The following is a 15,968-nucleotide window of genomic DNA, read 5'->3' on the forward strand; positions in this document are numbered from 1 at the left end:
AATGACATAGACATGTTTCATGTAAGCTGGACGAAGTTTTAAAGCGAAGTTTGATACCGTTTTGTTTGCGGTGTTTTTTTTTATTATTTTCTTTTGGTGGTCGGGGGAGGAGAATAGCGTTTTCTAGCGCTGTATGATGAATACGGTTTTTTATTTTTCTACAACGTTCTCTGTTGCACCTTACAAATCAACAGTTTTCGAATAAAACCTGACTTTTTTTTTAAAAAAAAGAGGTGGAGCCCCTCCACGCCCACACCGGCATGATGGCCAACTCAAAAGATCTACTGCCATCTCTGCTTAAGAGTTAGTTTTCACTAAAGTGAGGTGTCGCAGAATGTGGGTACTGCGATATTTCCGTACGTCTGGTTAAGGTTAACCATTAATACGCGCTCATCTGGAGACGAAGGGAAGCGGTCTGAAGCGCAGAGGAAAAAAAGTGCCAAGGAAGAGCCAAGGGAAAAAACCTCTGCGATAGGTAGGTCGGGTAATAAGAGCAGTAGCGGATGTCTGGCTGCCTGCGACCGGTTATGCAATGGTAGGCTTTGTAAGTAGTGGATATCATGTGTGTCAATACCTTTGACGTTGAGCGGTGCTGTTACTCGGCGGCTGCCACCTGGGGCTGGTGTTGATCTCTCGGTCAGAGTCAGCATACTTGTAACAGGTTCATCATCGTTTTGCGTCCGATTGGTCATATATCAGATGCACAGTGTACGGCGATGCTGGCGATTTGTTTGTGCGTCGGTTTCCTTGCTGTAGCCCGTTGGTCGGCTTTAAGAGCAGCTGGTATATCCAGTCAACGTTTCTGATATGCAGGGGCTTGTCGACGTTTGTCGCTTGTTGGTGTATGTTAGCTTGCCATAGGTGGTTATGCCCTAGTTGGTAGTGTCTTTGGCCGCTTATGCTTCCACCTATGGTTGTGATCATAGTTTCCCAGAGTAAGGATGAAAGGATTGCTCTAGTGTCTCGAGTTCCTGTATAGTCGTGTGGCGTGTTTTTTTAATACTTCCTTAAGGATTTCAAGGTGGTATTCGTTGTGAAGATAGACGGTGGGTGTGTAGCGTGGAGCGCTGTTAATGATTCGTAGGACTTTGTTCTGTATGACCTATAGGCTTCGCAGGCGTGTAGAAGCTACATATCACCAGGCGGAAGCTGCGTACGTCATCAGAGGTCTAATCAGTGTCATGTATATGGACCTGGACACTCCACTGAGAGTTTCAATTTTTCTATAAGTTTGGTTTAGTTTTAACTAGAACAAAAATGTTCCGTAGATTACGCGCCCCTTCACACACTCTGACTCGGTTTCTAGACAGTTTATAGCTTCCTGTTTCTAGCGGAATCTACTAAGACACTGCTCACGCACTTAAAAAAAGCTGTCGAAATGAGGTGAAGGCCGGTAGGTACATAACAAACGTAGTGAACGGGTAACGCGAATACTATCTGAGCTGACCAAGGCGACTGGGAGAACTGCCTTAGTATACACTTATTTATTGTAGTCTACGGTAGTTTTGGAAACTGCATGTGGGTTCTTTCTTGCCTGTTGCACGATGCAGCGATCATCTCTGCAGCAGTTCACTGTGACCGACCACTCTCTCTCCTTCGGACAGCGGTGTCTGTGGTTCAGAACGCTCCCCACGCACGTGAAACAGTGTTGTGAGTGACACCAAACTCCAGGGCTAAACTCATCCTTCGTCCAGTTTTGCTATTATTCTTCCCAGTGCGAAGTCGTCAAAATGTTCTCCCTGGGCCATTTTGAAACGAAGAACACCACCAAGTGCTCGCTGATTGATACACACTGTTTTTCCCAATCCTTCAACTGTCTCGTGTTGCGGGCCCATTCCGAGCTATAGCCACGCTGACCGCACGCCACGCGACGTCCAGCTTCCTGTGCACGACTGGTAGAACTCTGGGTACATATTCCCTCGCTTTCATTCATATCCATCCAATTGTTTATACGGTCCGTAATTTCATCTATGTCTTTGTTAACTTTTGCAGAGCAGTGTAATTTTCAGAGCTTATGAGAGATGATGCTGTAGTGTACAGAGAAGTTGCAGCATTAGAAAATTGCAGAGAAATGCAGGAAGATCTGCAGCGGATAGGCACTTGGTACAGGGAGTGGCAACTGACCCTCAACATAGACAAATGTAATGTATTGCAAATACATAGAAAGAAGGAGCCTATGTTGTATGATTATATGATAGCGGAACAAACACTGGTAGCAGTTACTTCTGTAAAGTATCTGGGAGTATGCGTGCGGAACGATTTGAAGCGGCTCTGAGCACTATGGGACTTAACTTCTGAGGCCATCAGTCCTCTAGAACTTAGAACTACTTAAACCTAACTAACCTAAGGACATCACACAAATCCATGCCCGAGGCAGGATTCGAACCTGCGACCGTAGCAGCATCGCGGATCCGGACTGAAGCGCCTAGAACCGCACGGCCACTCCGGCCGGCGATTTGGACTGGTCATAAAAAATTAATTGTTGGTAAGGCGGGTGCCATGTTGAGATTCATTGGGAGAGTCCTTAGAAAATATAGTCCATCAACAAAGGAGGTGGCTTACAAAACACTCGTTCGACCTATACTTGAGTATTGCTCATCAGTGTGGGATCCGTACCAGGTCGGGTTGACAGAGGAGATAGAGAAGATCCCAAGAAGAGCGGCGCGTTTCGTCACAGAGTTATTTGGTAAGCGTGATGGCGTTACGGAGTTGTTTAGCAAAGTCAAGTGGCAGACTCCGCAAGAGAGGCGCTCTGCATCGCGGTGTAGCTTGCTGTTAAGGTTTCGAGAGGGTGCGTTTCTGGATGAGGTATCGAATATATTGCTTCCCCCTACTTATACCTCCCGAAGAGATCACGAATGTAAAATTAGAGAGATTAGAGCGCGCACGGAGGCTTTCCGGCAGTCGTTCTTCCCGCAAACCACACGCGACTGGAACCGGAAAGGGCGGTAATGACAGTGGCACGTAAGGTGCCCTCTGCCACACACCGTTAGGTGGCTTGCTGAGTATGGATGTAGATGTAGATGTAGATGAAGAGATGGCGATATCAACGCTGGCAAATGACAACGATGTCCCGGTTCCAGATACGAGTGTCCATCAGGAGTGCAACATTGGGATTCTCACCACGCGCGGATGGTGTTGAGTGGGCGTGGGGCAGGTCGCGAGCCGTCCCCTGGAGGCGCCGGCGGCAGTGCAGACAGGGTTACCGGCTGTTGACAGCAGGACGAGCTGAGCTGCTGACAGGGACCAGCTGGGGCGCTGCGCGGCGCGGCGCGGCGTGGCGCGCGGCTGCGCGGTGCGGCGCGCTGGCGCGGACAAACACAATTTCGCAAATTGTCCCATCGATTCTGCGTAATTGCTATTCACGTCGGCCTCCGCCGCCAGCAAAACAGGGCCATCCGCGCGCAGAGCCGCCGCCTGGCGCCCCCGTTCCCGTTTGAGAGCCATCCGCCTCACCCGAGTACAAGAATCTCGCTTCAGCTCCGCCGGCTGTGGACTGTCTGCGCCGCGACAAAAGCCCAGGCAGAAAGTCGCTCCGCTAACGGCTGGACCGCCAAGGGAAAAACGTTTCGCCACTACAGCAGGCCAACAGAGAAACGGGAAATTTTCGAACACCCAACAGAAATAGAGTAAGTCCAACAATTTTTTTTTTTTTTATTGACAGCAATTATCCACAACAACTTGCCGTTTAAGGGGAGTCGTTCATGAAACTGAACGCAAATGTCTATTTTCAATTTATTTGTCATATATTGGTGGAACTAATGGACAATAAGTTCTCGAAGATTCAATGATCAATTGTATCGGAAGTCCTGAAAAGTAATTAAGTGTGTGTCGCGACCTTCCTGACACGCCCACTTTTTGAAGCAACAACTCAGTACTAGCTTTGTGAACAACGATTCTGTGAAACTTCCTGGCAGCTTAAAACTGTGTGCCGGACCGAGACTCGAACTCTGGAGCTATGAGGACGGGGCGTCAGTCGTGCTTGGGCAGCTCAGTTCGTAGAGCACTTGCCCGCGAAAGGCAAAGGTCCGGAGTTCGTGTCTCGGTCCGGCATACAGTTTTAATCTGCCAGGAAGTTTCATATCAGCGCACACTCCGCTGCAGAGTGAAAATCTCTTTCTGGGAACGATTCTATGAATTACTTTCAAGCAAACTTTCACGGAATACATCTAAAAGGGTGTGATATATACCCCCTGATTTTATGGACAATCTGTGATTCTGTTCCTTACCTTATAGAAAATAACAAACCAGCTGCTTTGTTTATCATTAAGCAATTCTTGTTTTGCCTTGCGCCACTGTCGGAGGTCTACGCAAGTATTCGACTTTTGTAGTGATGGTAACGTAGGAAGGATGAAGGCTTTATAGAGAATGGGCTTTAAGATAGGAAATTTCACGCAAGACATCTTGAGCAAATAGATTTGCAGCATCTATCTGCACCTGAAAGGTCAGTTGAAGACCTGATACAGGAAAGAAGGCAGAAAAGAAGAAACCAGGAGAGAAGCCTTGAAGGGAAAGAGGATCTTGATTACTAATCTGGGGCGTTTCGAAGAGATGAAATAAGACAAAACGCTAGGTCGAATTTTAAATCGCATTTCCTGAAAATCGAGGCTTTGAAGTTTATGTACCTTTGTCTCTGAATCTATGAACGCTGGAATTGTGAAATTTTGTACACTTATATATTAAAATTGGCTCTGAACACAATGGGACTTAACGTTCAAATGGCTCTGAGCACTATGGGACTCAACTGCTGAGGTCATTAGTCCCCTAGAACTTAGAACTAGTTAAACCTAACTAACCTAAGGACATCACAAACATCCATGCCCGAGGCAGGATTCGAACCGGCGACCGTAGAGGTCTTGCGGTTCCAGACTGCAGCGCCTTTAACCGCACGGCCACTTTGGCCGGCGGACTTAACGTCTGAGGTCATCAGTCCCCTAGAACTTAGAATGACTTAAACCTAACTAACCTAAGGACAGCACACACATCCATGCCCGAGGCAGGATTCGAACCTGCGACCGTAGCGGTAGCGAGGTTCCAGAATGAAGCGCCTAGAACCGCCCGGCCACATCGTCCGGTAGTTACTTATATAGCCGCAGTAAATGTTCTCTCAAGAATAAATTTTGAAATTCTGAGTGTAAGCTGAGACATGGGTCACAGTGCTTGGGATTTTGCTAGAATTTTTTATTACACTTACAGAATAGTAACAAAAACGTTAATGAAATTCTCCTATTCGATATATTCAAAAAATACGTAATGGGAGAACATTTTGTAGAAATCTCTTGAAGAGCTCCTGACAAAAAGGTTCATATACCACCCTTTGAAAATATAATTTTTGAATTCCAAAAAAGAGGAAAATACGTATAATCCAAGGAATTTGATAATAAATGTGTTAATTTCACGTAAAGCACGGTGCAAAGTTTCGTCGGCGCACCTTCAAAATTGTATATTTGGTGCATCTTTTGAATAGCATGTGTTTTTCGTGAACGTTCCCCATGGAGAGACAGTAATCGAAATTATCAGTGTTTGAACATTACGTCCTGTAGATGAAGTTCTCCTGTACCTATTCGTTCTTCCAATCCGCTAATGAAGTTCAACACTGAATGCTACATCTCAGGTATGATGTCACGAATTTCTTCTTCAATTCTTTGTTTCATTTCATCCAGTGTTCTCGACCGCGTTGTGTAGACCCGACTCTTAAGGTATCCCCACAATAAAAAATCAGAGACAGGGCATCTGGTGATCTTGTGCGACCAAGGAAAGTCACTGAATCTTCAGGTGACACGTTTGCCGAACAGTTCTCACAGGGCTGCCATTGAATGCCTTACAGTGTGCGATGTCGCACCACCGTGTTAAAACCACGTTTCATATAGTTATGGAGTACTGTTCAGTGTAGGTGGAACGAGAGATTGTAACATCTCAGTATACCGATCAGAAGTGACAGTCACTGAGGTCTGCTCTTCATTTTCGAAAACGTGTGGTATGATGACCCCACGTGACAGAACTTCACACCATACTGTCACCTGTGTGATGTGTAAAGAGCTTTCGTGAAATTCATTAGAGTTGCTGTTTGTCCAGCAAACGTAGTTCTGCTTATTCACGTAACCTGTGAGATGAAAACTGGCCTCATCTGAAAATGACATCGTGTCCTGAAATCCATATTCCTCGTCTTACGTTTGTCACAATTTGCGAACAGAACGCCGGCCCGGGTGGCCGTGCGGTTCTAGGCGCTACAGTCTGGAACCGCGCAACCGCTACAGTCGCAGGTTCGAATCCTGCTTCGGGCATGGATGTGTGTGATGACCTTAGGTTGGTTAGGTTTAAGTAGTTCTAAGTTCTAGGTAACTGATGACCTCAGAAGTTAAGATCATAGTGCTCAGAGTCATTTTTATTTATTTATTTATTGCTAACAGAACTATAATCGCAAATGGTAATCGTTCTCCTTTTGTTGTTGCACGATATGCAGCTTGCATAAATGAAATATTAAACTGAAATGGAGAATTCGGGGAACACTCCCTCGGGATACTCTCCTTGCAGCTGCTTGAAAAATTTAAACACTGCTGTGATGGTCGCTGTTGTGATATGAAACTGGCAACTCTCACATGACGCCGTACCGTGTGTATGAAGCACCTTATCTCCTTTGATACTCTGAAGGTGAGTTTACTCCAAACGCGGAAGTTGCTGAAAATCAAGCAACCAACAACTTTTCATCTGGCGACCATTATAACAGTGTTTAAAATTTATGATTTTATCAAGTGGTCACACACCCCTTACGTGACTATATTTCACACCTGAAGTAAATAAACGAAGCTGTCTGCTTACGAACCGAACGCCGTGAGCTCCGTAAGACTGAAATGCGAATACCTTCGATATTCTGTGGAGTATAAGTATTTCTCAGCGATTCTGTTAGTTTCTTTGTTAGAGCGGATGCAGAGTCTTCATAATTTTTAATGCAAGTTTTTATCGCACATTTCGAGGGAACTCGATGTTGACGCCGTAAGTTGAAGGAACGTCTGAACTCCCTTAGCACACTTTCCAAACAACCATTGTTTTCGTAAAACATTTTTATGGCACTAGCACATTGTTGACCGTTCCTCTGATTCATGATTATTGAATGAAGGAATGTGCCACAGATTGCCATCATTTCAGTATCGATATAATTTCAAATCTCCGTAATTTCATCAATATAGACACTATTCAATGGCTGAGAACATCATTCTCCTCTTTTCTTGTGAGTTTGTCCCGCATCGGCGCAATGATTGGCAGTGTTATTAACGGAATTTTCATGGTTAGTTTAAGGAATGGTCGCATCCCCTTCCTGTCATCATCCCGTTACCTCTCTAGCACGGAATGTGTGTACCACAAATGTCTGCTTGTAGTGTTATTATGTGAAAGTGAGCTAAGGTTTTCTAAACGTTTGCGAATTGTGTAACTGACGCGGGACTTGGGTACAAGCCACATATTCGCCTAGTGGTAAACTACCTAAAATCCGCATCCCTGGATACAGACCTCGTGCTCGCATCGTGAGAAATTGCCTAAAATCCACATCCTGGTTGACCGGCACACCGACGCTCGTCGTTAAACTCAGCAGTCCGGACTCGAAGCGCGGCTGGCCCACCTCCCCGTCCGGGCACATTAGTTGACATCTTCTTTCGACTCGGAAAACACTACACAGATCGTTTAAAACTGGAGCGCTTTTTATGGATAATAAATCATCGACGACGGCAACAGTGTAAACAGCACATTTTGACATTTATTTTGGATATGAATAACTTTCAGGAAAAAATGTCACAACTGCAGTCAAGATGTCATTCGATGACACATTTCACGTGAAAGCCAATAAAATTTCGTTCGAGAAAAAAATTCAAGAGTTTATTTGACATAGTTCTAACTGTGCCACTTAATTGATTTTACAGTGAATTAACAACAAATCACAACAGGAAGTTATAGACTACCATAGGTATAAGCACTGTATATCTATCAGACAAAAGTGTCACAGCTATTTCATAATATTAATTACATTTTGAGTCTTAGATCTAACATATAAGTCTTAGCTATAACTGATATAACTAAGCTAGGTACAAACTAGTAAACCCCCAATTCTTTAAAGAATCAAAATGTCCTGATAAAAGAGTTTCAAACAACTGATTACTTTTGAGTGGGGATATGTGGGGGTATGCGGCTTTGAAGGCTGCACACTGTAGTGCAGGTAGTTTTGATTAGGTTATAAGATGGAGTTTTAGTCACATGTCTCTGTATATGCCTTCGATAGTGTAGAACTTGGAAGCAGAGTTGGCGCATATAGTTGGGTATGACGAGTGAGCTCACAGAATGAAGGACGGTGTGTGGACCAGGGGTTATCCGAGTGGGATACGCGTGTTATAGGAGTCGGAAAGTTTAGTGGATATTTCCGAGACAGATTCTGGGTGGGTGGAATGTACAGGATGATCTCTGTATAACTCGGCGCAGAAGCGCAAGTTTCAGACACAGTAAAAATCAGCGTGCAGAGGCGCCCAACACTGAATGATCTGTGCGGCATTCCTCGTCGGACTTAGTAGAATTTTCTTTCAGCGCCACCAAACTTCAGCGATTTAGAGTAAACAGACGAAACTCTGAATTATTCTGAGTAGTTGGAGATAGTCTTCAGCGTAGTTTACTGTGCTGAAATCGACAGCAATATTTGTCTAATGACTGCAGCTTGGATGCGAAAGGTAAGCTCACTTTCACACAGTCTTATGCTGGGCTAGTCACTATCCGCATCATCTATTCTACGTCTACATCATACTCCGCAAACCACCTAATGGTGTGTGGCGGAGGATACTTTCGACACAACTATCTGATCCCTCCAACCCTGTTCCACTCGCGAATAGTGCGTGGGAAGAATGACTGTTGGTAAGCCTCTGTATTGGCTCTAATTTCTCCAATTTTCTTTTCGTGGTCAATACGTGAGACGTATATGGGGAGACGTAATATGTTGCCTGACTCCTCCTGAGAAGTGCTGTCCCGCAACTTCAGTAGTAAATTTCTTCTTGATGCACAACGTCTCTCAATTAACGTCTGCCCTTGGAGCTTGTTTAGCATCTCCATAACGCTCTTTCACCAGATAAGCGATCCCGTGACGATAAGCCACGCTCTTCGTTGGATCTTATCTCCTCTATCAGTCCTACCTGACAGGGATCCCAGATACACGAACAGTACTCAGGAATCGGGCGAACAAGCGCCTTATAACCCACTTCTTTCATCGATGAGTTACATTTCCTTAAGATTCTTCTGAGTTGTGTGTCTGCTTTCCCCACCACATGTTTTATACGGTCATTCCACTTAAGGTCACTCTGGATAGTTACGCCTAGATATTTTACGGCAGACGCTGTCTCCAGCTGTTTGTCATCAATAGTGTAGCTGTACAGTAGTGGATTTCTTTTCCTATGAATGCGCAATATGTTACATTTATTGACGTTCAGGGTCAGCTGCCAGTCTGCACCATTCATCAATTCTCTGCAGGTCGTTCTGTAAATTTTTACTATCTTCTGGCATTGCTATCTTGGTATAAACAACTGCATCATCTGCGAATAGCCTTAAAGAGCACCCGACGCTTTTTACAAGACGATTTATGTATATTGTAAACAGCAACGGTCCTATCACACTTCCCTGTGGTACTTCGGATATTACCTTTACATTTGTCGATTTAGTTCAGTTGGGAGCGACATGTTGAGTTCTATGCGCAAGCAAGTCTTGAATCCAATCACAGATCTGCTTCTATACTCCGTAAGCTCGTATTTTTTTCATTAAACGGCAATGCGGGACGGTGTCAAATGACTTACTGAAAACAAGGAACATGACATCAGCCTGAGCCCCGTTTTCCACTGCACTGTGGATCTCATGGAGGAACAGAGCGGGCTGAGTTTCGCAGGATCTCTGTTTGCGGAATACATGTTGATTTTTATAGAGGACCTGTTCATTTTCCAAAAGCGTCATAATTCTTCAGCACAAAACATGTTCCATAATTATACAACAGGTTGACGTCAACGATATGGGTCTATAATTGTGAAATGTGTCTTACGGCCTTTCTTAAAAACGGGAAGACCTGCGCTTTTTTCCAGTAGTTAGGTACCTTTCGTTGCTCAAGCGATCTACGATAAATTACTGCTAGTCGGGGAGCAAGTTCTTTCGCATAATCTTTATAGAATCTTATAGGTATCTCATCTGGTCCTGAAGCCTTTCCACTACTAAGCGATTGTAGCTGCTTTTCAGTTCCGCGATCGCTTATCTCAATATCTGCCATTTCGACGTTAGTACGACGATTGAAAGGAGGGACAATGTTACGATCTTCCGCGGTGAAACAACTTCGGAAGACCGAATTAGGGTATTTCGGCCTTCTCTCTGTTATCATCCGTTTCGGTGCCGGTTTGTCTCCGAGAGAATGAATAGATGATGTTGATCCACTTACAGATCTTCCATACGATCAAAATCTCTTCGGGTTTTTACTCAGGTTGGTTGACAACGTTTTACTTTCGAAATCGTTGAATGTTCTCTCATTGCTCTCCTTACGCTCATTTCGCTTCGTTCAGTTTCTGTTTGACAGCTAGGTTTTTACTTCTCTTGAATCTGAGACGAAGTGCTCTTTGTTTACGTAACGCTTTTCTAACACGGCTATTAAAAAAAGGTGGATCTTTCCCATCCCTTAAAACCTTACTCGGAACGTACTTGTCAAAGGTTTATTGAACGATGCATTTGGATTTTTTCCATTTGTTCTCCACATCTTCGCCCTCTTCACCGAATATTTGATGCTGACTTCTGAGATATTCTGAAATTTGTATCCTGTCATCCTCACTGAGCAAATATATCTTCCTACCTTTCTTAACATTCCTTGTTAGACCCCACGTCATGGAAACTGTCACAGCATTATGATCACTGATACCTTCCTCTACGTTAACTGATTCGGTAAGTTCAGGTCTGTTTGTTGCCAGAAGGTCTAAGACGTTACCTTATGAGTTGGTTCTCTAACTATCTGCTCAAGGTGATTTTCGGGCAAGACATCCATAACAATGCGACACGATTCTCCGTCTCTGGCACCACTTTTAATGGCATAACACTCCCAATCTATACCTGGCAAGTTGAAGTCACCCCCTATTACAGTGGCATGATCAGGAAAATTACTAATGATTTTCTGCAAGCTTTGTCTGAAGCGCTCTACAACTACAGATCCTGACCCAGGTGGTCTATAAAATCATCCGACCCCCATTTTTGATCATTCCTTGATAGTTTCACCCAGATTAATTCACATTTGGAGTCTGTGATAACCTCGCTAGATTTTACCGAATATACGCCGCCACCAATGGCGACTAACCTATCCTTACTATCCTTGTCATTGACGTCTGGCTTCAACCAGCTTTCTGTTCCCAAACTGTTTGTGCATTATAACCTTCAATAAACGCTACTAATTGTGGGACCCCTCCCTGGATGCTCCTGCAGTTTACTAAAATCGTATTAATCTTTTCTATCTCTGATCTGCGAAGACCAAGATTCTCTGAGGTCACTATGGCAGATTTAACAGCCAAATCGTGTTTGCTCCCAAGAGAAGGGTCCTCTAACATAAAAACGCCGCATGTGCACACCACACTTACTCCGCTACCCTGGTAGCCGCTTCCTGCCTGTATTGCATGCCTGACCTATTAAGTGGAACCCTAATATTCTGCACTCGATAGCAGAAGTCGACAAATTCGCATCCAATACGGTTGCAGAGCCGTCTGAGCCTCTGGTTTAGACCTTCCATTGTGATCCAGATAAGAGGACCGCGATCAACACTTGGTACGATGCTACAAATAGACAGCTTAGCCTGCACCCCACGTGCGTTGCTAGTTGTCTTCACCAAATCAGCCAGCCGCCGAAAGGAGCCGAAGATGGTCTCAGAATCCAAGCAGCAGGCGTCATTCGTGCCGACATGTGCCACTACATGCAGCCGGTTGCACCCATTGCGCTCGATGGCCGCCGGCAGGCGTCCTTCACATCACGGATGGGACCTCCCGGCAAACATAGCAAATGTACACAGGAATTGAAACTTCCTGGCAGATTAAAACTGTGTGCCGGATCGAGACTCGAACTCGGGACCCTTGCCTTTCGCGGGCAAGTGCTCTACCAACTAAGCTACCCAAGCACGACTCACGCCCCGTCCTCAGAGGTACTGGCTCAATTGAAGTTGTGAGGACGGGGCTTGAGGCGTGCTTGGGTAGCTCAGCTGGTAGAGCACTTGCCCGCGAAAGGCAAAGGTCCCGAGTTCGAGTCTCGGTACGGTACACAGTTTTAATATGCCAGGGAGTTTCATATCAGCGCACACTCCTCTGTACAGTGAAAATTTCATTCTCCACACAGGAATTCTTCCTCGCCTTTCCTGCTATCTCCCTGAGGGGCTCCATCATCCGCCTAACGTCGGAGCTTCCAATGACTAGCATACCCACCCTCTATACTTGTCCGGACTGGGCAGGAAAATCGACCGCTGGCCCAACAGGAGAGGCATCCCGTGCTGGCTCAGAGTTATCATCAACGCTGGGAAGCACCTCGTATCTGTTGGTAAGGTGTATGGAGCCAGCCACACGTCCTGCTCTCTCTTTCGCCGTCCGCCCAGTGACACGCGAACCCACCGCTATCGGGCACCTACTCTAGAGTGAGGACGGACCGGTCAGATGCTGGACACCAAATGTGTCGCGGGTCTCGTCACTTGTACCACGACGTCACCGCAACTTCGATCATTAGCTAGAAGCTTGTAGACGGTAGCCAACGCAGCTTCCAGTTGTTTACGGACAGCAGCCAACTCTCCTTGTGTCCACTCACAAGAAGCACAGTCCCTAGCCATATCGTACTGTGTATAAAATAGATACGAGGTCTTAAATGGTGCTACTGAGCTTGAAAATATACCAAAGGAGAATAAAGTAACACTAAAAGTTGGTGTGGAGATTTCTCACTGAACGATGAGACTGCAAGAAATTAAACAGAGATAAATTTCTCTACACGGAAAATTTACACTAGGAAGCCGCCCTACTCAAGACTTACGCAGAAACAAAAAACTTCAATTAATTTCCAACCAATAGTCTACACAGTAAAATACGCACGTACAGTTCACTTCTTTGTAGAAGCACGTGAACAAGAAACAAAGACTAAAATAATTTACAGCTGCTGCTGCTGCTCTGCTGCGCGCCCTCTCAGCTCGGCGGCTGCCGCCGCATTGTTCTCGTGTAATGGGTTACTTCCTTCATATAAATTGATAATTTAGAGTTATTCGTAATACTAGAGGACATATCATTTATATAAATAAGTAACGGAGTATATGTGGTGTGCACATGGGGCTTTTTTAGGTTAGAGGACCCCTGCCTTGGGAGCAAGGACTTTGAAATTACATGGTACAGAGCATGAGCGTGTGTGGTCTCTCACATAGACAGTCAAAATCCAAACAATTTGGCGGCCACACATCGTTAGAGCAGGCTTGTTCCAGAAAGGCAACACACATTACTTGTTAAGTTTCAGGATACGTGACAATATTGACAGCAATTCTGTATTATAAGGGCGCCTAGCTTGCTGGCCCTCTTGGTGATAAATGAGGAGACTTTCTAATTTCAGCCCTTCCCAACGGTCGCCCATCATCAACAACACAAACGTGACACGAAAACCTCACACGCGTTTATCACAGTCTCCTAGACTTAACAAAGATCCTCAGACAAATATCTAGCACTTCACGAAATAAAAGTTCCCTTTCGTGCGATGGATGACAAACAGCTGAACCAACAACCCTGGAACTCAGGTTGACAAGTACAGCATATGACTCACTTTCTGCTATATTCTTCCTTTCTGGATACAGCTATGTTCGAAACTCCTACACCGTGGTCTATGGATAGCATCTTTGATTAGAAATCGAAACTCCCTGGATCCCTAGTCGTAGCCCAGCCATTCTTTACATTCCGAATAAAGATTATCAGGAGTGGTGCCATAAGACTTTCAATATATTAAGAAACCCTCGTTCCTCTAACAGTCTTCTCGGAGGGAGTGTAGATGCGGACAGTGGTTCAGAGAAGGTTCTCTACACATAGTGACAACATACTTAATACATTACACATTAAATTACAGGCTATATGTCATATGCATATGACTGTGTAAATCTCAATATCCTTTTAATTAAAGTAGAATATTACGGTGTACGGGAAATGCTGCAGAATGGTTCAAATCTAATACCTCTGACAGAAAACAAAGGGTGTCAACAAGAAAGAGATGTGTATTAAGCTCTTAGGTATCATTCAACTGGAAACCAAAAACATATGGTGTCCACCGAGATTTCATCTTACGGCCCTTACTTTTGTGCATATCAATGGCCTTTCTTTAGTAACATTTCCAGATACCGGGTTTGTTTTGTTTGCAGATGACAGAAACATTTCAATAAAAAGTAAATTAAGTATAGCCTTAAAAAGATAGGCTACTGAAATTTTCATGGGCATTAACAAATGGTTCCTAGCTAATTCTCTGTCACTAAAGCTTGAAAAAACATGCTATATGCAATTCAGAACTCGGAAAAGATTTCCTACCAGTCTATACCTAAAATATGACAACAGGCAGATAGAAGAAGTTGACAGTGTTAAATTCTTGGGATTACTGCTTGATAGTAAATTTAACTGGGAGGAGAATACCACAAAACTGCTGAAGCACCTAAACAAATCTGTATTTGCAATGCGAATGTTTCCAGGCATCGGTGATATAAAAATAAAAAGTTTCCGTACTATGCTTACTTTCGTTCCGTAATATCATATGGGATTAGTTTCTCGGGTAATTCGGCCAAGCTACCGATTTCTGCGCCCAAAAACAGGCTATACGAATTATTGGTGGTGTGAACTCAAGATCGTCCTACAGAGGCCCGTTTAAGGAACTGGCGATACTTCTACTATTTTCCAATATACTTATTCCTTAATGAAATCTGTCATTAAGAACAGATCGTATTTTTCAAACCAATGCCTCATTTCACGGAATGAACACTGGAAATAAGAATAACTTTCACAAAGTCTTAAAGTATTTTATTTTGGTTCCGAAAGGTGTCAACTATTCAGCAACGCACATTTTCAGCCATAAAAATTTAACTAATAATAAACCTCAGTTTGAGAAGAGTCCGAAGGATTTATTGGTGGCCGACTCATTCTACTTCATTGATGAATTTATTAGCAAAAGCGGTTGATGTTTGTATGTTATTAATAATTTCAGATAATGTGATATTGTGTAGAATATGACTTCCGTACAAATGTTGTGCAGAAATGCGCATTCAAATATAGAGATATCTAACCAGGAAGAATACGGCGCTGCGGTCGGCAACCCCTATATAACACAACAAGTGCCTGGCACAGTTGTTACACTGATGCTCATCAATTAAGGATAATGCTGATACATGGTAAAGCAACGGTCTGGTGAGCGATTTGTTGGTTTAAATCACCTCGGGGTATGACCATGTGGTGCGTTTGACCTGCGGTCGTCGCACGGTGGCGCTGGCAGCAATCCACATACGCAGAGGTGTGTTGGTGCATGTCAGAGTACGGTGCAGCGAGTAAGTGTGCAGACGTTTTCAGATGTGCTAATACTGAATGTGTGTTGAAAATGGCTCAAAGAACACATATTGATGACGTTATGAGGGGTAGAATACTAGGGCGACTGGAGTCTGGTCAAACACAGCAGGTCGTAGCACGGGCCCTTCGTGTGCCATAAAGTGTGACCTCAAGATTATGGCAACGATTCCAGCAGAAAGGAAACGCGCCCAGGCGCTACATTACGGGACGTCCACGGTGTACAAACCACAAGAAGATCGATATCTCACCATCAGTGCCCGCAGACGGCCACGGAGTACTGCATATAGCCTTGCTCGATACCTTATCGCAGCCACTGGAACAGTTGTCTCCAGACACAGTCTACAGACGACTGAACAAACAATATTTATTCGCCCGGAGACC

Source organism: Schistocerca americana, chromosome 7, assembly GCF_021461395.2.
Source record: "Schistocerca americana isolate TAMUIC-IGC-003095 chromosome 7, iqSchAmer2.1, whole genome shotgun sequence".
In the NCBI taxonomy this organism is placed as follows: Eukaryota; Metazoa; Arthropoda; class Insecta; order Orthoptera; family Acrididae; genus Schistocerca; species Schistocerca americana.